Source organism: Bactrocera latifrons, unplaced genomic scaffold, assembly GCF_001853355.1.
Source record: "Bactrocera latifrons isolate USDA-ARS-PBARC rearing strain unplaced genomic scaffold, ASM185335v1 scaffold_113, whole genome shotgun sequence".
Lineage (NCBI taxonomy): Eukaryota > Metazoa > Arthropoda > Insecta > Diptera > Tephritidae > Bactrocera > Bactrocera latifrons.
In genome coordinates this window covers 736,816-764,056 of record NW_017534553.1, presented here as the reverse complement: position 1 = coordinate 764,056, position 27,241 = coordinate 736,816, and the positions used below count along the sequence as shown (strand labels likewise).

At 33.3% G+C, this 27,241-nt stretch overlaps 1 protein-coding gene across 1 annotated transcript in view; it reads right to left on the bottom strand.

Moving 5' to 3' along the window:
- LOC108975005 overlaps nt 1–27,241 on the bottom strand; it is a gene marked incomplete in the record, with an annotated part of 68,316 nt that overhangs the window by 18,894 nt on the left and 22,181 nt on the right. Inside the window, 1 exon segment of the mRNA XM_018943196.1 lies at nt 3,646–3,908.

Below are 27,241 nucleotides of genomic sequence, written 5' to 3'. Positions count from 1 at the left end.
TTGTGTATCACGAATTTGTTCCGGAGGGACAGACGGTCAATAGTAATATTTAGCCATATTGAAGATTTTGCGTAAGAACATCTGTCGGAAATGGCCGGATTTGKGCAAGAACAAATCATGGATCTCTCCCGAATTTAAAGCAAAAAACGCAATGAACTCTCTCCATCAACCAACAAGATTTGCCTCCRTGTGACTTTTTCTTGTTCCCCAAACTGAATTTGCCGCTCCGTGGAACCCTTTTCATTCGATCGAAGAAATAAAGCARAATTCGCTGAAGGAGCTGAAGGCCATTAAAAGTGTTTTGAGGACTGGAAAAATCAGTGGCATCTGGTTGGGATGACKTTGAAGGTGACAAAACAAATGTTGTTGAATAATTCAATATTATTTTGTGTTTAACTTAAAATTTTCGGGTACTTTTTTATMGCAATGTATGTAATAATATCCAAAAATTTATTAATGTGGTCTATTTGAGAAGAAGGTGAGATCACAGCAGCACTAATACAGTACTAAATCTTAAGACGATTTTGGTGGTTATTTTGTTGGCACTGATTTGTAGAAAATGGTAACAGAATGAATTTACGRTTCTTAAATCTGGTTTTTACAACCCTTTGTTATACAGTTTGTCAAAATTTTCAACTCTTTTTACTTAAAAGGAAATTAAATGCTACACGTGACGCGGAAATCGTCCTTAATTTTGTTATAAACCCACAAAAAGTTTAAATATATACACTTAACTATGATTTTTTTTAGAAAAGATGGAGAGGAAAAAAATAACATTCACCCGAACGGCAAGGCAAACAGCGTAGGCCAATGCTGAATTTTCAAGGCTGATGGTTGACCAGCAGACACGCGTACACGAGCCGCATTGTGGCAAACAAAGTGCAGAGCAACAAAAACCAAAATATAATAAGCATGAGCTGCCAATGAAGGTTTCGAAGRCCATTGAAAACAGCTGGAAATGTGTTAAGCCGCGTACACCCTCCCTTGGAAATACATATTTTATCAACAGCTGAGCGACGAACGGGCCACGACAATAATAATGACCACAATATAGGTGTGTTTGTATGTRCATACACACCAATATGTTTGCSATGCGGCCAAAGTGTGTTGAATGTTCGCTAATTGCCCTCAAATGGCAAAAGGAACGTACAAATACAAACTTAATGTATGCACACATACAGTGTGTCTACATGCGTGTACATATGTGTATAAATATGCAGAAATGCGAACTACGGCAGCGAAAAGTGTGCAAATGGGTTTATACAAATATGTATGTATGGCTTGTGTATGTTGTGGCAGGAAGTAGTCTCTGCTCGCCGTTTGCTGGCAAAAACATAACCTTTTGCAAGGACAACACCAGCAACGAACACGTTCAGGTTAAAATCCGAATCATAGGCAGTTTAGTGTGTAGTAATATGCTTAAGTACAGACCCAARTGTGATTTTTAATAATAAGAGAATGTGGGTTTATACATATGTATAGTAAGTAGATATTTCATTCAAGCTATTTAAATTAAATTGGTTAATTGAAATGTTAAATAAYAAAATTTAGGTTAAATAAGTGCAAWAATGTTTGCAAACAAATTATTTTAATGCGTTAAATTATTAATAGGGATTTCTAGAGTCCTATAATTTAATCAATTAGCAATTTCATAAATCGGTAATTGATAATCAACTTCAATTAACAAATTCACTCAATTATGTTATTGTAAAAAMTACTACTTTTTATTCATAATTAAAAAATTTCAGAAATTGCATTTCTAATTGTTGTCAATTTATCATTTGTTGAAGTAATTAACTAATTGGCATAATTAAGCGCTTCCACAAAACTGACTTCCAATTGAATAATCATGAAATTATTGAAAWTCTGCCTCTAATTGTAAGTAATTAACTAATTGACTCAATTAAGCGATTGTATAACCATTTCATTTAATTGAATAAATACGAAAAATTCTGAAATTTCACCTTTAATTGYTTTCAATTTATTATGTAATGATTGACTCAATTAATCGATTAGAAAATAACTACTTCTGATTGAATAATTGGCAAATTTCAGRAATTCCACACTTAAGTTTTCTCAACTTATTTTATAATAAAGCAAGTATTTAATTGAATAAATTAAGGGACCGTAGAAAAAATAATTACTAATATTAATTATGTAATTAACGCATTTTATTGAATTTCCAAAATATATTTTTGTCAATTTACATGTACATAMATAATTAATAATAATTAAGGAAGTTACTGATCGACTCAATTAAGCGATTGCAGAAGAAGAAGAAATTTGCGAATTTTMCAAATTTAATTTCCAATTTTTCTCAATTATTAGTATATTACMTTATTACACAAATTAATAATCGACYCAATTAAGCGACTGTTAAAAAACTGTTTTTATTGAACATTTTTTAAATTTCTGAAATTTAATCTTTAATAGTTCTCAAATTACCATACAATGGATAAATAACTAATTAATCAAAATAATCAATTAATCAACTTTTAATTGAACAATTAGCGATTTTTAAAAGTACAATTTCGAAAATAYCACTTGTAATTGTCAGCAAATGACTTAAAATCATTTTGGAAGAATCTATTTCATGCAAATCGTATGGAAATTAGTTGTTTGMCAGCTTTTTGATGTCACAAGTAGTAGCATATAACGGTGGTTTTTTTTGATCAGTACGATTGACCTCATTGGCTATGTGAGAGTGCACTTTTGACTCAAACACTCAAAAATATTTAATAAGAGGGTTAGTTGTTTAATGTTCGAACTTAATCGAAAACTTAAACAGTTACTTCAGAAGACTTTGATTATTACTACCAACTTAGTTACATGGTGGCAAATTTTCGCAACTTTCGCCCAGAATATACATGTAGGTGTTTGTATAAACCAAAACTTCGGAAGTGTCAAAATGACAATAACTTAAAATGTAAGTATGTATGTATATATTAAATGAACGCAATTCATTCGTTAAGCTTCTTAAGCATAATGGAAAAGTTTTATGTCTCATAACTATTGTACTTTTGGATGACTCAATGACAGGTTGTTAAATAGACATTCAGGTTTTCTTACGAAACAAGAACAAGCTATGACTCAATCACAAATACATATACATATGTATATACATATTAAAAATATATATACATATATAAATATGTCTGTAATTAAACAGCATGATGTGATTTAAGCCATGATTATATTACTAAGATTTATTGTTATACATGCTAACTATGCATACGAGTGGGTATATGCGTGAGTAATAAAATTTTTATATGAAAAAAATAATTACAACTGCAATTTTCGAAAATAATTCAGTGATATCACATTTTTCGTTATAAGAAAAGCGTTGAAATTAAAATTATTTTTAAGGTTAGAAAAATATTTACTGGGTGATAAAGTTTCCGTTTGCTCAACTAATCCAAATCAATTGGTACATATGAACCGTATTTTATCGAAAAAAATTAAAATTAATAATTTTATAAYRTTTAAGTTAGGTCCTTCCATGTTTTCATTTGATATAGTAGTACGGTTMAAAATATACCATATTTTTACCAGAAACTTTATACTTATAATCGACTTATTATTCCAATTTTTTTTAGATTTTTCTAATATTGGATAATTGTGTTAAAAACATTTTCATCTACTCACCAAAGGTGCGTTGCTAGTAAACAGTTTCCGAATTTTCACTTATATTTCCGCTCTCTCTCTGTCTCGAACTCTTTACTTTAGTGCAGATTACAGCATATAATTGATTATTATTGCTGTACTTCGGCACTTCTGCAATGGCGTCTCAATCCCTTTCGCTTTCGATCCGTCGACGGCGGTTGTCAAGTCCTTCAAAGACCTTTCAACCTCAAAAAACAATTACAGCTTTTTTATTGCGCATTTTTATGGATAAACGCTTTGGTTATCTGCAATGAAAATAGAGAGAATGAAATCAAAATTAGACATTATGCAGAGTTGCTTATTATATTTGGAAAGAAAAAACAACTAATTTTTTGCTTAATTTAATAAAAAAGTTTATTATGAAGGAGTATTTAGATACTGAACAGTTAATTATATCCTAGTGTAACTATGCTGGTTAGAACTATTTGAATATTTCATGTCTCCCGTTTCCATACTCTTAATAAAGAATTTCAAAACTAGGTTTTTTTTAAATTTTTTTTCATTAACCTGACATAACCTCTAAAGGTGCTATGAGATATATAAATAGCATGCAATATATAAAACTGAGTGCCTAATGTACTATTTATATACTCCTCATAGCACATAAGTAGTACTATAATACAAAAAACATTATGTGACTATCCAACGGTTGAAGCTACTCCAACCTAACCTAACTTTTTTATTAGCTCCTAAACCATTGAAAATCACTGAAATTATTTACAAATCTACTAAAGTATCACGGCCAATTGCCATGCGACGCTCCAAAACAACTAAATGAAGAAAATCAAATCAAAGCTCCGTTGTTAGGGTAAATATTTATTGCAAATAACAAAAGCTCATTTAGCTTATTGTGCACAAAAATTAGACTAATGCTAGAAAAAACTGCATCATCATCTACTTTTACGCATGAAATTAGCGACTGGAAGCCGAGGTCATCAAATTGAGGTCGATTTATTTTATTTGGCACAATTAGAAAGGCACAAAGAGGCAAGCAAAAAAGCAAAGCTCAACTAGAAGACACAATAAAAAGCAGAGGCGCTGTAGGCGCAATAGCKAGCAAATAAAAAACAGACTTTGTGTAACTTATGCATGTAATACTGCATGAATGTATGTATGTGTATGTGTTGGTGAGCAATTGCATTTTATAGTTCTTCCTCATAGTTTTTGATTGCCGCTGGTGAATGCGATAAAAGTGAGGAAAAGGCAGCAATTTTCACGGCATCGAAAAGGTTGCAAGAACTGCACGCAAACAGCCGTGTACTGTTGTTGTTGTTGTACACAGTCAAGTAGTGAATGGCAAATTTGCTGAATTACGATGACCGACAGGCAGACTGATTATGCGAAAAAAACCCCGTAAGTCGGCTATTACACGAAGCAACTTTTGTTGCGGCAACTCTTGGTTTATAGGCGAGGGGCGACGAGGAGAGGCGAATCGCGCCGAGTTTCCAGTGTTCAGCAACTCGCTTTGTGATCTTATTCGTAACAGTTCGCTGCGACATTTTTCTGCATTCGTGTTCTTTCTTTCGTAGTACATCGTTGCATTTGCGTATATTATTTTGAAATTAATATTTTGAATATTGTATTTAAAAAAATTAATTTCATCTTTTGGTACGTAATTTGCAAATATGTATACAAATATACATAATATAATATAAATATTTTAGAAAATGGAGTATGACGAAAAAATCGAATTAATTAAAGATATTGTGAAATGTATGGAGGGAGCCATACAAATTGATTCAGACGATAGTGAAGATCTGTTATATAACCTTTGTTTTAATTTTGAATTATAAATAAAATGTATTTCTTAATTAACAGAACTGATTAATATATGTGATAGAGTGGCCCAAATACATATAAGGAAAAAGAAACGACAATGGGTTAAAATAAAGAGTTGACAATGGGTTAAAGTAAAGTGAAAGAGAATAATGCGCGGAACACAATGCTCGCGAAAGACTGCAGCAGCACGACAGTGAACTGAAAACGGCGTTGTGAATCCTACTACATGAACGTTTGTGAGAGGGCAGCAACATAACAATGGCCGTAATGTACACAAAACAACCCAGTTGTCCATTTTGCATGCACACAMTTTCGTTGTGGCCATACTAATACCTTGCACTTCAATGAAATTTTAATATTTTATTCAAAGTGAAATTTTAAAGCAAAAAATAAGTAAGTAGGTAAATTTGTTTGTTTTAAATTATCAAATGTTATTATAAATGATGTAACAGAGCTATTTATGCTTTTATTTGTAAAATAACGTCAAGTTTGTTAGAGCTGTGAATAATTTTACATTTTACATATTAGTGGCATAACCACTTTACCTCATCTCTCTATCTTCCATTCTACTGTCAACTCTACAGTCGTCCTACTGTCGTTGGCAAATATAGGATCAAATTGAAGTTAGCGAGAACGACAACTGTCGGCCTTCAGTCGTGTAGTCGTGCAGCTRTCAAAATAGGTCCGTCCATAAGAACGTGTGTATTTTAATATTTGACAGATGTCGTTTGCAGTCTGTCGCGAGCATTGTATTCCACATATGAGAAAAAAAACTCGAACAGAGTTGCGCAACACAAGTTGCTTGTGTGAATGCAATGGGAAACAGCAAAAAAAGAATCGCCCGAGAATCAGCAACAAAAGTTGCTTCGTGTAATAGCCGACTTAACTGCATTTAAGCGTGTTAATTCCAACAATACTGTGAGGACAGCACATCACCGCTGCCTTTTGTATGTGTGTATATGTGTGTGTGGTGTGTACGTGCCACAAAAAGCCAAGCAAGACGAAAATGAAACGTAAAAAAGTCAATAAAAAAGTTACGAAGCAAAACATGCACAAAACAAATTATGGCAAATGCCTTGTGCAACGCTCAATTTGGTCACTGCCACATGGCGCAAAGCGGCAACAACAATTGCCAGTTGCAACAATGGCTAACGCTGTTTACAAAAGTTTGATTTTTGATTAGTTTTTTTGTTTTTTGGTATAACCAGGTCTGTAAAATAGACTTAATTTGTACATGGACTATGCCTAAGTCTAAGCATATGTTGGCAGTTTGTTTTAACAGCAGCAACAACAACGTTTGTTGTTGGTTCTAATATTAACTGCAGCGCTTGAAAGCAGTTAAATTGTTTTTTTGTTGTTGGTATTGTAATATACTTGAATTGAACAATAAGTGAAAACAACTTATTTTTCCATTTTGTTTATTTTTTGTTGTTGTTGTTTATTATTGTTCGAATTTTCAATGAAAGTTGTTCAATAAGCGAAGCAGAGAGGGTAGTTGCTCTGAAACAGACAAAAAGTACGGTACCAGTGGAGAGGAGAGAAGACAAGGAGGGCCGTTCTCACGACAGTCGGATCTACGTAACAGGAACGGACCCCCATTTTTATCCCGCCAGGAATTGTACACTCGGCAGCACTCTTCCAAATTACTGCTATKTTCTGCGGCACTGACCTTCTGCATGACATTTTTACTCATGTACAAACACTCTGAACAAATTTCTTTTCAGCTACGAAAAAACACAAACATTGTCGAGATTACGGTCGAACATCGTAAAGCCCTTAATGAAAGTGAATATTAGATAGCTCTTAGGAACAACTTTAAGTAACTCAATAACAAAGCACTCATTCTTCGAGTCTTACTTAAGTCGAAGTATTTATTAGAAAATTGGAATCTATAGACTCTTTCAGAATATCTAGTTAATTTCGGTCTGCCATCTTGGAATAATAACCGATTTATTTATTGAGGCTAATATTCTTTTAGAGTTTTTGTAGCACAAAATATTCCCCAAATGCTGTTGAAGTAACAGACCTTGGGAGGATATTAATCAAGCTCTATTTTGATTAATAAGACTAATACTAATACGGATCAACTAATTTTTGGAACGCCGTTCGATCGATTGTTGGATAGTGTCATAAATCCACGTCTCGTCACTAGAAAAGATGCKTTTGATGAATATCAATATCTCAGCTACGCTATTAAGCATCATTTTGGCAACCTTTACTCAACGTCATTTTCGCGAATGATTCAAGACTTTTGGTTCGAGTCTAGCATGTTCTCCTTCCATCTTGAAACATTAACCTAAATGTGYTGAGTCGATCTAGAAGATGTTTTGGGATCCTTTGCTATCTTTCGGTTGCCAACGTTGGTTCTCAAGCAATGTTTGTTTAATTACGCGCATGAGGCAAGATTTCAATGACTTCACAGCCTGCACTTAATATTTTGTGCCACTCAAATACTTGTGCTCGTGATAAAGTAGACTCCTCAAAACATCTCTGCAGCATTTTTAACGAATCTGTCATATTCATTTCATTGGAAATATAAAGTTTCAGGCAAACTCGTTGTTAATTTTTTTGGTACTAATCGCTTCATAAAGGAACAGCAACCAAACTTACACTAATTGACTTTTGGAAATCAGGAACGTAAAAACAAGATTGAACCAATCAAGAAAACATGTTTTATTGTTTCGGAAAGAAACAGTCTGGTTCAAATTTGATCTGATTATAATTCACTTTTTTATGTATTTTGATTCGGAATCAGTTTAAGAATAGCAAAATAAATATTTTAAATCATACATTTATGTAAAGGTAATTCCAGAATTATTTTGAATACAGCTCTATTTGATTCCGAATTTTCGCTTAGTATGCGGAAAGAAGTAAAGAATTTTTTGAATATTTTCAAATATGCCAGTTACTAAACAAAAAAAACCGAAACCATTTATAACGGAATAAGGTCGAAGAATTTCAGAATATATTTTATTTTTTTTGAACTGTTTTTAAATTATGGCACTAAACCTTTCTATCATAACAATTTTATCCGAAATTTTTAAAGCCATTTAAGTACATATTTAAATATAATATTAGTCCGTCATAAAAATTTATGGAAATTAAGATCTTATAATAATTACAATCAGTCACTAATCGTTCACATCATTCATACGTATATATGTATGTATGTTGTGCTCTCTAATAACATAATTTAATCTGATTTAATGTGCTTTTGCGATGCTACATATCGTTTGCTCGTTAATTGCTAGGAAGCCAGCTTTAACTGGCTTCGGTGTGGTGAAGCCACCGGTGTTGCAATCAACAGACATACATAGTGGACACATCACTGAAGCATAAATAAAGCCAACAAACAACACATTTGTAACGCTTTTGTAAGCAACAAATGGGTGAACAAAACAACRACAAAACCAGCAACAAAATATGAATAAAAATTGACGAGGCAACAACTGAATTGGAGCAGTTAAACAGATAAATGAACATATATATATATATTCTTCGTATGCGGACAAAAACAGTAATAGGAGTGACAGACAATAGCGACAAAAGCTTTAAGCTTTGAAAAGTGACGAAACGAACGAACAACTGGTTTAAATTAGAGTGGCATAATAAAATCGAAAGCGAACAGAAGGAGGAGGTTATACTCGTACAAATATATGGAGGTAACCATATACTCGCTTATGTTGAGTTGAACTGGATGTTTTTTGTTGCTTTCAACGATTGATTTTTTGAGAAAGGAGCTGAGCACTAACTTGGCGAGTAAAATATTGGCGAAAYAAAGAAGACAAAATAAGGAAAATATTTGTATACAATGTAACAAAAAARCACCTAAAAATTKTAATTAAAYTCTCCRGGTAAATGATGTYTCGAAAAAATGTRTTTTGCTAAGTTGGTARGACTTTTAAGTCGGTGAATTGGATTGTCTCAAATTTTGTATTTCTAACCAAATTTGGGGTGCAGAATTCTTGCGAATGTTGGAAAAGGCTTAAGGTGATTAACACAAGCCTACGAGTGATACAAAACCATCAAAGGACACCGAGAGTTCGATGAAGACATGCCTCGTTCTGGACAATTTTCGACCTCTTCAACTGAAGAAAATATTAAAAAAATGAAGAAAATGGTGCTTGAAAATCGTCAAGCAAATGTTAGATATATAGTATGTACATATATGGCAAGACAGGTCGATAGATCTCGCTAGTCCGTTTGAAAGATTTTGGCGGATATTATGGGTATGAAACTCGTTCGTGTTCGTCTTCCCGATAAATCGGAATGAAGGGAAGAAATTAACCGAAAAAAAAACACATGCCAAAACCGCTAAAAAATCAAAGCGATGTTTATTGTTTCTTTTCGACAGCTTGGCTCTATAAATTTTTTAAAGGATCATCAACATGTTCTTTTGGGCGTTACAAACTTAATATCAATACATAAAAAATCAGAAAGAAACAAAAAACTGCTTTAAACTGATAAAATAGTAAAGCAGCGACGTGAAGGAGACCGAACAAAAGCGTGAACGTGACCAGAAACGCGCATTGCGCATGTGCAACGCCACATTGCATACTCGTATTACACAAAYAAAGCGCGGCACATGYACAGGAGCGGAGACATAATGACAGACGCGCTGTAGCATGGCGGGTGACAACAGAGCGCGCCAGTGTTGGAAAACGAGTTCGAAAGATTGCCTGTGACATAAATGTATAAAGTATATGTATATAAATATATGTACATAGCAGCATAAATTAACCGCGTTGACATTCGAGCATTAGAAAATGCATACTACAACAAAAAGCAATAACAACWACAATGTTTAATATAAATATTTGCTAAACAAGTCATAGAAAAATGATAAAATATGTAATTAAAAAATAATAATCATTACCTACAGTAAAAACAAGCGCTAATGACARAAACCAATAACAATAACAGCGAAAACAGTGACAGCAAAGTAGCAAAGACAAAGTGGATTAGGTCGCACGTAACTCGAACGTGCCACTTTCAAGCGGCTACTGTTATAAACCCAMACACACACACACATGTGTGCAGCTGCAAATGAGCATATATAGGATTGATATAGTTCTGCGTCTAGCCCCTTGGGCACACACATATATATACATGTATAGTATATAATTTATATGCAAGCGCGTGCACTCAGCTTAGCTAGCTGTGGCTTTGGTGTTCGCATTTGATTTTGCGCGCCTCGTGGCGGAGGTGCGGCTTGGCTGCCTTGTGCCGCTTTATCTTACTTTGTTCTATTCATTCTTACTGTTTTCAATTTATTTAATTTTTTTTTARTTTGTATTTTTTCATTTGTATATTTAAATTTGCTGTGCGCCAATCAAGCTGCAATGCGCCTAACTCGTCAAGAACAAATTGCAAAAGCAACAACAATAAMAAAATTTATGAMAACAAAAATCACARTAAAACAACAATRGCAAAATTAYAAAAACATAAATTACAACATAACARCAATAATAATAAAATTTCAAAAACCAAAGGTACAACAAAAATAACTACAATAAAAATTGGGCGCAACAAAAATTTAATAAAAATTTACAACAAAAACAATACAAATTGCGAGCAACAAAAATTTTGTAAAAGGGTTATAAAATAAAAAAATATTTTATAAAAATAACAAAAACAAAATATAGCTATAGTGCTCCGATCTGAAAAATTTCTTCGGTGATTATGTTGTTGCCTGGGATACTATTTTATGCCAAATTTTGTAAATATAATTCGTGATATAAAAAAATCTTCCTTATAAGGACTTAATTTTGATCGCTCAGTTTGTACGGGAGCTACATATATGCTATAGTCCGATCTGAACAATATGTTAGGAGATTGTAACTTTGGTATGGACACTAAACTATTCCAAATTTTTTAAAGATATCTCGGCAAATGAAAAAGTTTTTCTTACAAAGACTTGACTTTGATCGATTAGTTTGTATGGCAGCTATAAGCTATAGTGGTCCGATTTGGAAAATTTCTTTAAATGTTGTAGCGTCACCTTAGACAATAATCYATGTCAAATGGTTTGAAGATATCTCCTCAAATATAAAAGATTTTCATACAAATACTTGATTTTTATCCATCACTTTGTATGGTAACTATAAGCTATAGTAGACCGATATCGGTGGTTCCAACAAATGAGCAGCTTCTTAGAGAGAAAAGAGCGGGTGCAAAATTTCAGTTGGATATCTCATGAACTGCGGGATTAGTTGGCGTATATACGGACAGACTGACTCGGCTCAGCACGTTGATTATGTACATATATACCATATAGGGTCTCCCATATTTCTGTTTCGATATTAAAAACTTCCTTACAACCTAAAAATAGAATGTTCAGAATATAGCAACAACAAAAAACTACAAAATCAACAACAACAWTTTGAAAAAAACAATAAAACTTACAAAAAAATAAAAATAGCAAAAACAACAAGTAACTGTAGCTGTTTGCTATGAATATATTGCCATTTGTAGTTGTTGCAATGTCAGAGCAACGTGCACATTTGAGGCGCTTTCAAAGCGCGGCGATTATGCAAAGCATATGTTTGACTTGCTTTGTMGTTTTTTGGCGCATTTGTTTACTATTTTTGTTGGCAGCAAAATTTGGCAATACAACAAAGCGCTGAGTGCGCGCGTCAGCTTGTYAAGCTTGTGGCGTTGCCAGCTGGTACTTAATTTAACTTTTTTCGTTTGCTTTAATTTTATTTTGCGCTGCATTTGCCGAGCTTTAGAATCCAATTGGCAGCAGCAGCGACACAGTTATTAACTGGCACAAACGCCTTAAAGCCAAGCCACGCGGCACAGACGCTTGCACAACTACACATACAATACATATGTACACACGCTTACATATACATATGTATATGTAGGCAGCAGCAACTATTGGCAACAGTTTAAACGCTTGAATTGCAATTCTCGATTGCGAAGCTTTTTGGCGCGGTTGCCAAAGCGTTGGCATGAGCAGCGGTAACCATGGCTATCTCTCCGTCCGTCTATTTGTTGCAGCAACATGCCGACACGCTTAGCTGTTGGTTTGCGCGTTAGCACAGTTTTATGTAGTTTTGTATGCCACAAAGTGGGTCATGGTTAGTATGTTGCATGTTGCCGTCTGTCATTTTTGTAATTTTTGTCAATTTTATAATTTTTTTGATTTTTATTTTTGTTCGATTTCTACGTTATTTGCAGGGTTGCCGAAATGTAGATATATGTTGGAATGACTTTTTGATAATTGTAAGTATGTATGTATGTGTTTATATAACTGAAACTTTTAATTAAATAAGGAAGGGCAAAGTATGCTGAAACTCATAAAGTGCAGTTAGAAATAGAAAACAAATAAAGGTGAACTTCGGTTGCATGGAAGCCATAATACCCTTCACAAAGAAGTTGCCATGCATGAACCTGATTCGAATTGTTCAGTTTGTGTGCCAGCTATATGCTATAGTAGTGCGATCTAGGAAATTTCTTCGGAAATTGTACAATTGTTTTAAGAAAATAAATCACGTTAAATTTTTTGAAGATTTGTAGTAAAATAAAAAAGTTGTTCATACAAAGACTTGATTTTGATCTTTCAGTTTATATGGCGGTTATATGCTGTAGTGGTTCGATCTGGTAAATTTCTTCAGATATTTTAACGTTATCTTAGAAAATAATTCAAGCCAAATTTCGTGAAGATATTTTCTCATTAAAAATAGTTTTCTATACAAGAACCTAGTTATGATCGATTAACTGCTATCTTCTACTTGTTAAACTTTTTAGAGCGGTGAATCGAACAAACAACGGAATAAATGTATTAGACCGGTTTAATTGGATACTGATATGACATACATGAACTTTATTATTGTATCAGCATACTCGTTCGCATTGAACTCAATTCGATAACTTCGATGCCGAGAGCAGAGATCAAACATAACGAGCAGTGCCATATCGAAAAAGGTGATATAACTATCAAGTTAAGTTGGTCAATAAATGGAATATATTGCTTCTTAGACACTGCTACGAAATCCATCTCTTTAAGTATAACCTCTTAATTGCAACGGTATAGTTTTTTATTGTTTTCTTTTCATCACCTAAAAAAATGCATATCTTGTTTCCAGCTTCATAGATTTTTTAGGAAATTGGATGCTCTAGAGAAAGGTCTCGACCGATATTTTCGTAAAAACAACCATTTAAAAGATATTAACAGTTTAAATTTAATTTTTTAAGGCAGTTTTTTTAAATAAATTTTACAACTAAGTAAAAAATCATTATAAAGATTTTTCATATAAAAATATTCCTATAAAAGTTATACGCAGTTAAAGTTATGCCTCAACTATAAGAGTACTGTATTCATGCAGTGCACCATGGCGTATGAGCAATATGTAATATGCAAATAGATCGATCACTGGTATGAATGCTTCGTACCTTTGATGTATAACTTTAAATGCATATAATTTTTAAAGGCATATTGGTATGCAAAAAATTAATGGGAACTTTTTTGTAAAATAGTTTTATTAGAATAACACACTTTTAAAGTTGCATATTAACTTATCATAAAATCTCATCGTCACCTAAAATGCAAAACAACCTATTATCAAAAAAGTCGCTGTCAGATATAATAACCAACATATAACCATTTTATAACCAAAACTCAAATTTTGTTCAATATGAGTGGTTTCTATTATAACGTTTTCTCCGCGCCATAAGTTACATAAGTTTACAGTATTTAAAGTAATGTTATATTATTTTGCATTTTAGATGACGATATGTGGTATAACTACATGTGAAAATAAATACAAATAGAATATAAAGAACTTATTTCTGTTGGATTTACTTTTTAGAGCAAAAACTGACTTTAATAAACAATCATCTTCGAAAAACTGATACCCTAATACATACATACRTACATAAAACACTACTTTCACAAATAAATAAGCACTTAATTAAATTCCGCTCAATGTGACAGTTTTTTCATTTCTGGGACGTCAATGTCACGCTGAGCACTTTCGATTTATTACATAAGCGCTATTTGCCACTTATCCCCATATACATACATACATATGTGTATAATATTCCATAATACAATACATATAGTATTGTAAAGTTGTGGCATGATTTCATTTTTATACACGCTTATTGCAATCAACTCACTCATATATATTGTATTATTGCCACAATAATGCAATTGTGAAAAACCAATTATCGACTTTAATTACCACATATGGATGTGTATGTGTATGTATAAGCATAAAATGTTGTGTATTTCTTTGTAAGCTTATTTGTATGTCTGTGCAAGTATGTTTGCTTGTCGCTAATGATATATGATTTAATTATTTTCATAGTTATTTCTCCGTCAGAAGGCAGTCATATGTTCATTGCATACACTGAGTAGCAAAATAAATGCATTCATGTCGTTAGAGCAGAAATTAATATGAAAACAAAGAAATTTGTTCATTTTTGGTCTTCATAGACTGACGAAAACATACTTATCTCGCACAAAATTATGATACTTTTATTAGGAAACTTAATAAAACTTAGTGGCGAATCGAACACACAACTGGTTTAAGCTAACTAAATTGAAAAAAGTGTCGTAATAGTGCAGGCAGTTATAGCCAATTAATGAGGTGTTTGTATACTCCCTTATTTTTAATACAACAACGTCTTCGTTTCGCCATTTCGTTAGCTTTGAGTATTCCATTCTCGCCTAAAATGGTATAAAGGGTACAAGGGTACGAAGCTAATGCGCTCAGTTTGACTATTGAGAAAACTGGTCTAAAATATTAAAAAGAAAACTTTATGCCTTCAACATCGTTTAAGATATCTCACTATATTAGTGAGATACCTCATTGAAATGGTGTAGCCACTCTCTTTGATAGAGTTGTTTTTCTATTGTGACTGGCTTAAACGACAAATTAATGTCAAGAATGAAATTATAAGATATTTTTTTGATGATTTAAGAACTTCTGACTTGAAAAATTATGATTGTTTATAGAAAAAATATCTCATGAACGTTACTTGAACTAAAAGTGTTGGTTGGTTGTGAGGAAATACTAGAAGCGACCGTACTTAACGGCGGAAGTACCCGAAAATGCTTAAAAAAATCGATTTTTTACTGACTTTATCGATAGATATGTAATTTAAGAAATTTATTGTATAATTTCAAAAACCGTTCTTAACCGCGAACTTGAAACGGCGTTTTTTCGAAACCATGTTTTTCAAATTGGCTTAAGGAATTAAGGAGAAAGTAGTAAAATGGATTATCTTCCTTCGGTTTATATCTTATAGGGCATATGTCTAATAGAAGATTATGTACGTATAATGAAAACAGTTTTTTTTTAACCATTTTTGGCCGAAAATAATTGAATTTTTTTTTAAATATTCMAATTACCTCAAAATCGTACTCTATTTAGAATCTATCTGTGAGTTGAAAATATTTTAATAGGGGGCGTGATCACGCCCAGTAATAGGTTTAATATACTATACTTGTTTATATATCTCCTGGATCACTAAAACTATAAAAGCCAAATTCGTTCAGGATACTTATTATAAAAACTATCGACAGCGCGGATGAAATCAGATGATAAACCCGCTTACTCCCCATWTAACGGTACTGTTAATAAAATGATTTCTTCCATTCCGATCCTCTGTTTGAAATTTTTTATCTTAATGTATTTTCGTGGCTTTGATTCGTGCAAATTGAAAGAGTATAAAATGTTCTGTTGCACCTGAACTTAGTCCTTTCTTAGTTGTGTTTTTTTTTTTAATTTTAATTTTTTTTAAGGCCATTTTATTGCACACTACTGTAGGCATATATAAAACAATATATCACCCAGTTACAGCAGCTGATAAAGTTTCAAATCAGCATATACAGAAGCGTTATGCATGGTGTTGATGAGTTGGTAAACAAGACTCGGCTRCAATTACAAAAACAAATTAGCAAAATAGTACACGATAAGTAGACGAGCGAGTGTGCAACTAACTGCATGTAGTATAAAGGTACATCTGAGCTGCAAGATCCGCATTCAGATATCAAATGTAAATTAATGCAATTCTAGCCCAAGTGGCGTTTGTCGGGAAACCTAAGCTAGTAGCCTCATTTCTGTTTTCTTGTTAACATTTTATTATTTTTTTTTTCTTTGTTTTTGCTACAAAGGTGTAATGAAAATAAAAGCATAAATTGCAATTTTACATATTTTTTGTATTTTGCACAACAAGAATGTACATTATTTATTAACACACATATACACACACATGCAGGGGGAGGGCATATGGAGCTGGCGTGCAGTAATTTTATCTGGTAGCGTTATCGAATTTTTCATTTGCGGCATACCACCGCCATGAATTATTCGAGTCAACATGAAATGACAATGTGGCAGATGAGGAAAAATGCATCACGCGCAGCTCTATGAGCCACGTACACCAAATACACATATTTACTTATATATGATATATTACTTATATATGTAAAAGCATATGCGGATATACTGGCACTCATATGACTGGTGTTTTTATGCGGTTGGCGGAAACTTTTTATCTCGCCAGCGAATTACATAATGAAATTGCTCAGCAGAAAGCGTAATCATGTTCTTTTCCACATTTCGTTATTCACTTGTGAAAAATGCGTCAGTTTGCATGTGGGGATTATAAAGATATTTTATCGCCATTGTTACAGCTCGTGGGTATTTGTATAAAAGTCTGGCGACCTTGAGCATTTTATCGCAACTTTTATTAAATGTTAATATTTATATCTAAATTCTTTAAAAGTTTGTAATTGTAGCCGAAAAGTTGATAAATAGAAGATAAATTGTTATAAACAAAGCGAAATAATAATAATAGGTTGAAAAACATGTTAAAATAGCTGAAATTAAATAATTAACAAGAAAAAACGTCAACTTCGTTTGTACCAAAGCTATATTATAGCCCTTCACAAGTCGCATTTCTAAGGCAATGAAAGGGCATAAAAAGGTCATTATCATGATTTTAACCTAATAGTTTGTATGGCATCTACTTGTATATGCTGTATTATCCGATCTTTATAATTTCTTCGGACACTGTACCGTTGCCTTGCATATAAATCCAATTTAAATTTTTTGAAGATATCTCGTGGGCGTGGGTAACTTCTTGGGGTGAATAGGACGTGTGTAAAAATTCAGATCTATATTTCATACACTGAGGGACTAATTCGTGTATATGTATACAGGCGGGCATGGCTATATTAGCTCAATTCGTCACGCTATTATTTATGATATATAGGTGTGAATATATTTTAATATATAATTTAATCAAATAGACCGACAACAGGAAGAAATTATAGCTGTTTTAAGTGTTAGTAGCTGTCTTCGTTTCGCATGGAACATATTAGATTCTATTTCAAACCAAGTCTAAATATATTGAAATCAATTTATAAAGACTTTAACTTAAATAAAAATATTTGACTATGCCATTTTTTTTTTTTACTGATAATTGACATTTGAGCCATTCATAGCGGTAAAAACATGTCTAAAATCAAAACAGAATTGGCGGCACTGGAGGGTGTGATTATACCATTTTAATGAGGTATCTATGTGCTCTCTTATACCGAATTCAACTTTTTTATTGGTTTTACGCTTACAATTTTTTGTAAGAGAGTAAGGATAGCAATACTAGCAAAAAAATAATAATCCTTGTATAGTATATATATATAATAGTATAGACCAAATTGGTATATGTTGAATCAAATAAACAACTGGTATACATTAATTTAGTATAATTAACTGTCTAAAGCTAAGCAAATGTTGAATAAAATAAAAACTGGTATAAATAAATTTGGTATAATTAACTTTTTAATGACAATAGTGTTTAATAAAATAAAAAACTGGTACAAATCAAATTGGTATAATTATTATAATTGTCTAGAGCTAAAATAACAGACTAATGCTAAGAAAGTTTTGAATCCAACAAACAACTGGTATAACCAAGTTAACTGTATAACGCTTAAAAAGTGTTGAATCCAACAAAAAATTGGTATAAATAAACAAATAAATTGGTATAATCAAAAGTTTAGAGAGGATACACAACACTTCTAAGAGGTATCCACATTGGAGCGGGTCGATTTTATTTCTATAAGATTGCATATGCGAGAAATATTCTACGGATAGCTCTAAAACTGAAGGAAAATGCTTTATAATCCCTAAAAAATTTCACCTTAAAAATCGCTGGATCGAAACCGGTTTTAGGCCCATAGTCTCTTAGGCAAAGTTGTTCAGAATAAGCCGTAGAAAATTTTCCGCATACGTGATCTTTCCGCTTTTTTGCACTCTGCAACTCTAGTCGCTCTAATCCACATACTTGCATTGCATTCAGCGACATAAGGTTGTTACTGCGCCGATTTGTAGCCTTTTAAACATAATTGCTTTCTTACCAGTTTCATYTAAACATTCATAAATGTACATATGTATATTTGCTATATACCATAGTTGCAAGCACAATTTACGCATTTGTTCGTGTAGTTAAATGTCATTACATTGAAAATGCAAATTGTTGTCAAACAGCTGCTCTATTGCACACGCTGAAAAGGCCGATAATAATATGTATCTGCTTAAGTACTGTTGTATGGGTATGTATGTATGTGTGTGTAGAAAATAGACATTCCGCATTTAATGCAAATCTGTGTCAATGTGACACTTTTATTAGTATTAGTATGCGTGTTTAACTTTTGCATTTTCGCTTTTACGTTTTCTTAATCTAATTTTCCGTTGCCAAGCGGCTTGCACAGACGCAATAAGTGCAGGAATTTCTACTTCTTATTTACTTGCAAATCAGCTGTTGCAAAGAGAGCACAATTATTAAATAATTTTTACTCATTAATGCAAAAATTTACACATATTTCAAAATTTGTGTCAATAATAAATGAAAAGCAATTGATTTAATTGATTAAATAATATTTTTAATTCTCAATTAATTTCCGATTCTACAAAATACTTAACACGCTACTGTATTTGTCTTGTATTAATCGATTTTCATGTAAATTATATTATGTATGGTAAATAAAAATTTATTAATATTAGGATATAGAGTACCTCCATGTGAATACAAGTAAGCGCAAGTCTCTTGAATGATTTGTCTAAAAATTCCGGGGCTATTTATTAATATTATATTAAAAATAAAAAACAAGTCAATGAAAAGTCCAGACATGTAATATACGTACATATATGGCACTACTAGATTTAAATCCATATGATATAGTGAGCTCGGACCTTCAAAAGGTGCTCATATGAATTAGACAGCTGTCGGATCTTTAGTATGTGAATTATATCATTTTAAGTGAAGCCACTTTTGTTATTTTGAAAAAAAAAACAAAAAAAATGGATAAAAAGGCATTTCGCTTGTTGATAAAATAAAGAAAAAATACAGTTCATAAACTTGGACACTGCCCCAGGAAAATCAACATTCAAAGATTGATCTGCTAACTGTAGAAGTGGTGAAATGAGCACCGAAGACGAGACCGGGAAAACTCTGTGCAAAGTGGGTGCTCACTTTTGAACAAAAACAACGACGAGTTGATGATTCGAAGCAGTGTTCGGAGATGTTTAAGCGTAATAAACCTAACTTTTTTCGTCGATTTGTGACAATGGATGAAACATGGCTCCATCATTTCATTCCGAAATCAAATCGAGACTAATATCGAAGTGAAATGCACACGATGAATCCGTTTAAAGCGTGGAAAAACGCAACAGTCGGTTCTCAAGGATATGGCGTCTCAATTTTCGAATACGATTGAAATAGAAAGTACAATCAGCAACGACTATTACATAGCGTTATTGAGCCGTTTAAAATCGTGGAAAAATGACTGCATTTGAAGAAACAGAAGGTGTTGTTTCACCAGSGCAATKCACCGTGTCTCAAGTCAGTGAAAACRAAGACAGAAATCCATGWATTGGTCCCGCATCCTTCGTATTTTTTAAATCTAGCTCTCAGCAACTATATTCTGATATCAGATCTCAAAAGAGTGCTCACCGGGAAGACATTTTCAACGAATGAGGAGAGAAGCGCCGAAACTGAGACCTATATTGAAGCAGAGGACAAATCGTACTATAAAAATGGCATCAAAAAGTTGGAGGGTCGCCATAATCAGTGTATCACCCTTAAAGGCAGCTTTGTTGAATAAAAAACTAATTTTGCCATAAATGTGTGTTTACTATGGTAGGCCGGGGACTTTTCAATTTCGGAACTCAGACAGTTCCAAATTGTCAATAATTTCAAATGATACTCGTAAGCATGAAAGATTTTAAATATACCACACATTTACATACACAAGTTGATTCAAGTACACAAAAAGAATTTTCAAACTATTTTTTCTTCAGGAAGTAAACTTTATCTCGATTTTTCCTTTCCCGCCTTTGTGGTTTAGCAATAAATATGTTCTCCGACTATATATTATGTTTGTATGAGTGTAATAAAAAAAAATTTTCCACGTGTCAAAAATTGGCGAATGACTGACAATTGCTGCTTCTACTGTTGTTGCTAATGACTCTTAACGWTCTTCGTGATTTATATTGTCATTGTCTTTGTTATTGCTTTTGTTTATTGCGCGTTTTACTACATGCAAGTGTTGTTGTTGTAGGCGGCCATGTGCATGTTRCATTTAATTAGAGTTTGCCTAACAATGGGCAATTCAATTTCAGCGGCACCCAGTGCGCACCTTTCAACTGCAGCAGCAGAAATAAAAGCAACAACAACATAGAAACATACTAGCGAAACACGCCTTCACAAATGTTGCCAAACAGCCAGTAGCGCGTGCATATCCATACATACATACAAATATATATATATGCACATATATGTGTGTGTATTCGTTTATATTAAATATGCCGAGCTCACACCCAACCACCAGCCTGCGATTGCCGCCCACTGTCTGGGCGTGAGCAAATGACTCGTGGCGTTGCGCATTAATTTCAACTCAGCGGTCTAACGATTATTTTTGCATATATGTATTAAATATATACAAGTATATGCATATATTTATTTTCTTTTTCTTGCATTTTCTTAATGTTTATTTTTTTTGTTTTTTTGTTTTTTAATTTTCTTTAGTTTTTTCTTTTTTCCAGCCATTAGTAGCAAATAGAATTTCTCTACACTACGCATTTGCGCACAAAAATTTCTAACCAGTTTCACTTACTACATTTTACTACTTCTCTACATCTTCCTCTTCACCTCTTCTTCTTCCACCAATTTCCATCATAGGTTACGATTGCATTACAATAAAATAATTAATTTATGTTAATGAAATGCAGAAAAAACAAAAGAAACTATCCTCATGAAATCACTACAACAACAATAATATCATCTATATAAACAGTTCGTGTCATTGTTGTTGCCTCATCGCTTTGCTTTGCACTTTGTACTTTTTTCAACAACAACAACAATGTCGTCTACAAGCGACGCCTGCCATGCAAATGCTCACAATGCGCCCGTAATTACAGCTCAGATTGCTGATTGTTACATACATAAATATGCAGTTGTAATAAATGTAGATTTCTTTTTAAATCCTATTGAATAATTCATTGCATTACTAAATGAAAAAAGCAAATAGGCGACCTTATGAAAATTAATATAATAAAATATAACAATATATGTATTTCTTCTACTCATTTGCATGCACACATCAGAAAAACGTGTGTGCCTAGGCAACCTTGATCAGCTGATACAAAACAGTTTAATTCCGACRTATTTTTCCAGCGGCTGAGATGCAATCATTGCTTATTTATGCATACATATATTTGGTTGGAAAAAATAAGTCTTTGTATGGCAAACTTTTTTATTTGAAGAGATATATTTGGCATAGTTATTCTTCCTGGCCAACGGCGCAATTATTTAGATCGCGCTACAAAATCTCATATCTGTCATAACAGGTCAAGAGAAAAGTCTACGGTATACCATAGTAGAAACACATTTTTTTGTTTAAACAAAATTCGTTTTTTTTTTATGCAACATGGTTCTCTGCAAGGGTGATTTTTGTAGTACGATTTGTTCTTTGCTTCAAAATTGGCCTCAGTTTCGGCGATCACCTYTTCATTGTGCGAAAATGTCTTTCCAKCGAGCATTCTTTWGAGATCTGAGAACAGGAAGTAGTCGCTGGGAGCCAGATCTGCAGAATAAGGTGAGTGCGGAAGCACAATTCATGGATTTTTGCTTGCGGTTTCACTGACTTGTGAAATGGTATCTTGGAGAAACTCAATTACGTTTCTGTTTCTGTTTCTTCAAATGCGGTTGTTTTGCAAAGATTTCAACATTCAAACGGCTCCTTCCTTTTTCAAGATAGTTAACAAGAATTATTGCATGCACATCCGAAAATACAAATACCATAAACTTTCCGATCAGTTCTGTMGATTTCGGAGTGAATTGATGGAGCCATGTTTCATCAATTGTCACAACTCGACGAAATAATTCGGGTTCAAGTTATTGCTTCAACTGTATTTCGTCCCTCAAAAATCAATATTTTATCAACACGCGATATTCCTTCTTATCCACAAACTAATCAGCCGACAACTGTCAAATTTATACACGCTCCTTTCGAAAAATAGGGCTAACTAAAAATCATATGRATTTAATTCTAGTAGCCCCATCCATGTGTCAGKTTGGAAACAAAGGWGCCGAWCAAAATCAAGTTYTTGCKYAGAAACGTTTCTATTTGCGAAGGGTATGTGTGATAGTTTTGGCTTTTATTTACTGACATAACGGAAACTTTTTCACCGAGAATTTCTCTCTGCCAAAACAACCAATTTTTAATCAAATCACAAGCCTTAATAGGGATCGATTGCAGCACCGTGTTGCCCGAGTGTCTGTCATGCGCGTGTAATCTTATCAATAATATTGACATAGTGAGCACACAACAACAACTTTCGTGACTTTGCCACGCTGATTATTATATAACTTTGCAAATAAACAAAGTGCAAACGAACAATAAATAAAGTATATTGGAATCAATGAAATAACGTTAGAATTGGTGAAATTGCTGCCAACATTTGTATTTCACAAACATACACATAACTTTAGGTTCATAAATTAGTCAGTATTTGCGCAATCATCGGAGCAATGAACAGGTGATATGCCTGTCGCTTGTCACGAATGCACATTTATTAGCAGAATGTAGAAGATTCCATGCCCATCCATATATTTATAAATATGCATGTAGGTGAGTACTAATTCGAGTGCAGCACTTACGACTCAAGCATTTTCATAATACACTCAGAAATTAGAAATTATCATGTATGTAAGTGATGTTGAGTGGTTTCAGCTTGTGCAAAAAGTATAAATAGTTTATAAGCTCTGCTATTTACACACGGAATTAGTTAGCTTAGTAAACTACTGATAATAGTTGTTATATGAATAGATTGATGCTTAGCTAAAGCTCGTGTCCGTCTTGTTGATTTGAAGCGCTCAGAATTCATGTAAGTGGAAAGTCAGCTGACTGCGTTACTTTAGACATAAATCACTTGCGCAAAATTGTTCCGTAATATTGCGAATTGTATGTGAAACTCGTCGCGTGAGAGGGTAAAAACAAATAATACAATCGAAGTAAAGTGATCTAAAGTGAAAGAGATAGTTTCAAGCTTGAGACCGGGAACCACAGCTAACTGCATATTAGATAAGTAATATTTATTAATATACTAAAATAGGTGAGTAGAATTTTGGTCACGATATTTCTAAGAAACAGTGGTCAGATAGCGACGTTAATCTATTATGTAATAATTTTGAGGTTAATTTGGTGAGCTTGCTTATCAAATTTGTCATTTTTGGAACTTAACAAATGCTCACCACTGATTTTTGGCGTGTTGCTGTATATCAGATAATTAAATGGCGCGCAAACAATTGTGGGAAATTTCAAAGAAATATAGTCTAAGGTAAGTGTCATGAGTTCAGTGGGAATAAAGTTATTTTTTAACGAAAATATATGTATATACATGTGTATAAGGCGAAAATAGCTTGCTTACTGCGGCTTGGCGCAAATTAAGCATAATTTTTCGAAAATGAAGCTGATGTATATTTACATAAAAATTTCTATTAGTCTAAATCAAATAAGGAGAATATACCAAAATGTATTGCATACATTTCGGCGTACTTAAATAATAATGTCAAAAAGGTAAAGTTTTGGAAACAATTTCTTGAAAAAAAAACTAAACTCTTGAATAAAATTTAGGACAAAGCATATTTTGTATTAAAATTTGCTCAGTTAAAGCATTTAAAGTAGACCATAACTGGTTCATTTACTACGTAATATAATAGCAACATGTTGATATGCTCCAAAAGGCATAATTATGCGTATAGACACACCACATACACACCTATTTTCCATGCTAATATATGAGTATGCATGCAAATGTGACAACAATGCAAGGCGCTTACAAATATGGGTCTTGTCGGCAACGAGTATTCAATGTAAATTTCTATTTCTAAATTGAGTAACTCCGCCACACCCCAGAGCAGGCTTCGTTATCATTCATTAAAGCGACATTAGCAATCTCACGTTTTTTCCATTTTTTTCTTTCGACAACAAAGTGACAAACTGCGCAACACGCCGAGCGGCGGCAAATGCGTTTTGATCGAAATAGAAAAATTAATAAATATGATACGCAAATTATTGCAATATGTACAACGCGTATATATATGTACATATGTATGTGTGAGTATGTGTGAATAGCTGTGGTATTAAAGTATTAAAGAAATTTATATATATGCAAGCACTGGTTGGCCTTTAAAGAGCATACAAAGAAAGAAAAAGTAATGTCGACGTATAAAGTGAAAGGCAGATAGAGGCAGAAGTCACTGTAAAGTATTGATTATGATGATCATCAAGTATTTACCATACATGTATAAATTGATTAAAAACATAACATATGTATATCATCACTTAAAATGCAAAATAACGTATCATCAAAAAACTAGAATTGAGCTTTTTATTGCTTACGATTCACTATATCACATTACAAACAGGTCGCATAAAATTTTCTGCTTCCGCTGTCAGATATAACCAACATGTAACCAAAACTCAAATTTTCTTTCAATCTGAGTGATGTTATTATATCGTTTTTCCTTTCCCTGTAAACTTATGAAAAGTGGTYTTAAGTTATTTTACATTTCAGGTGACGATATACATACAAGTAATATATATTATATACAGCAACAGCAAACAGTAACAATAAACTATCAGTTAAAAATCTTTAAATATTTTAAAGAGAAAATTAAATGGTGAAGCGCTGATGAGAATATATTTTAATTAATTTAAAAATAATTTCATTATAAGAAAACAAATTTCATCATTCCAACTCGGGAGGGACTTTTTCAAGCGTTGGRGAGTTCACATTATCGAGGCGATCATATAAGCGTAATCAGTCGATAAAGTTATATTAGTTCTTTCTTTCTWTAGACTGGATAAGRAAGCGAAGCAAATGTGTCTGGTAGTGAACGAGAGCAAGACGAAATATTTCTGATCATTAAACAAACAGTCGTCGCACTCGCGAATTGGCTCCACGTCACTTTTGACAATCAGTATTAACACCAACAACAACGTCAGCCTCGAAATCCACCTCAGAATAACTCTTGGCAAAAGATGCTACTTCGGATTGAGTAGGCAATTGAGAAGTAAAGTCCTCTCTAGACGAACAAAGACCAAACTCTGCCAGTCACTCATCATCCCCGTCCTGCTATATAGTGCAGAGGTATGGACGATAACAACATCTGACGAGTTTCGAGAGAAAGGTTCTGCGGAAGATTTATTGTCCTTTGCGCATTGGCAACAGTCAATACCGCAGTCGATGTAACGATGAGCTGTACGAGATATACGGCGCCATTGACATAATTCAGCGAAATAAAAGACAGCGGCTATGCTGGATAGCTCATGTCGTCCGAATGGATGAAAATACTCCAGCTTCGACGCAGTGCCCATCGGAAGAAGCAGCAGAAGAGGAAGACTACCCCTCCGTCGGAAAGACCAGATGGAGGAGGACCTGGCTACATATGTAATCTCCAATTGACGCCAACAGAGAAAGATCGACTGGCGCGCTGTTGTAAACTCGGCTATAACAGTGTAAGCGGTGTTSATGCCAGAAGAAAAAAATGATTTTAACACATTTAATAACGATTTGTAAAGGGGTTCAGACCAGCCAAGTTCAAAAATAGATATTATTTTTCCACTTGGCATTTTAAGCATTTTTATACACTCAAATACAGTTCGATTTTTAAGGCTATAGTCTGGTTAACTCACGTAACAAAATACAAATAAGAATAAATWWAAAAAAAATCGTTTTAAAAACTTTCTCATTAAACTGAAAGYTCTCCGAGCAAGAAATTTTTAAATATTTTTTATTATTGCACCTCTTAGCTAGAAATTCTTAAAAACACACCCATTTTTGCATTTTGTAGCCATTCAAGGAAAATTCTAAATTAAACACACTTAATATCACTTTCTTTCGCCTTGCCGTATTGATAATGCCATAAGGACACGCCCTTGATTGCACGGCCAAGTAACTATGCCGTCAGCACGCTCGGGTCCCGCTACACTCTTCGCAAGCAAACATACAGCAGCAAAGAGCCTAGCTGAAGGATTTGCACACGCCAAATGCAATGACCTTGAGCTGAGTACATTTTAGCTCTGCCGCTTTGCCACCCCGCCGCTTTACAGTTATTTGTAGAAAAATGCAGTGCATTGTTGTTGGGACCCATTGTGCGCACCTTGCATTTTTAGGGCACATGGGCACATGCTTTATTATCGACTTTTATTGTTCGTTACACAGCAGCAATTTGCATTGCCACAGTGGAGATAGCGAAAACAAATATAAAAAATCAT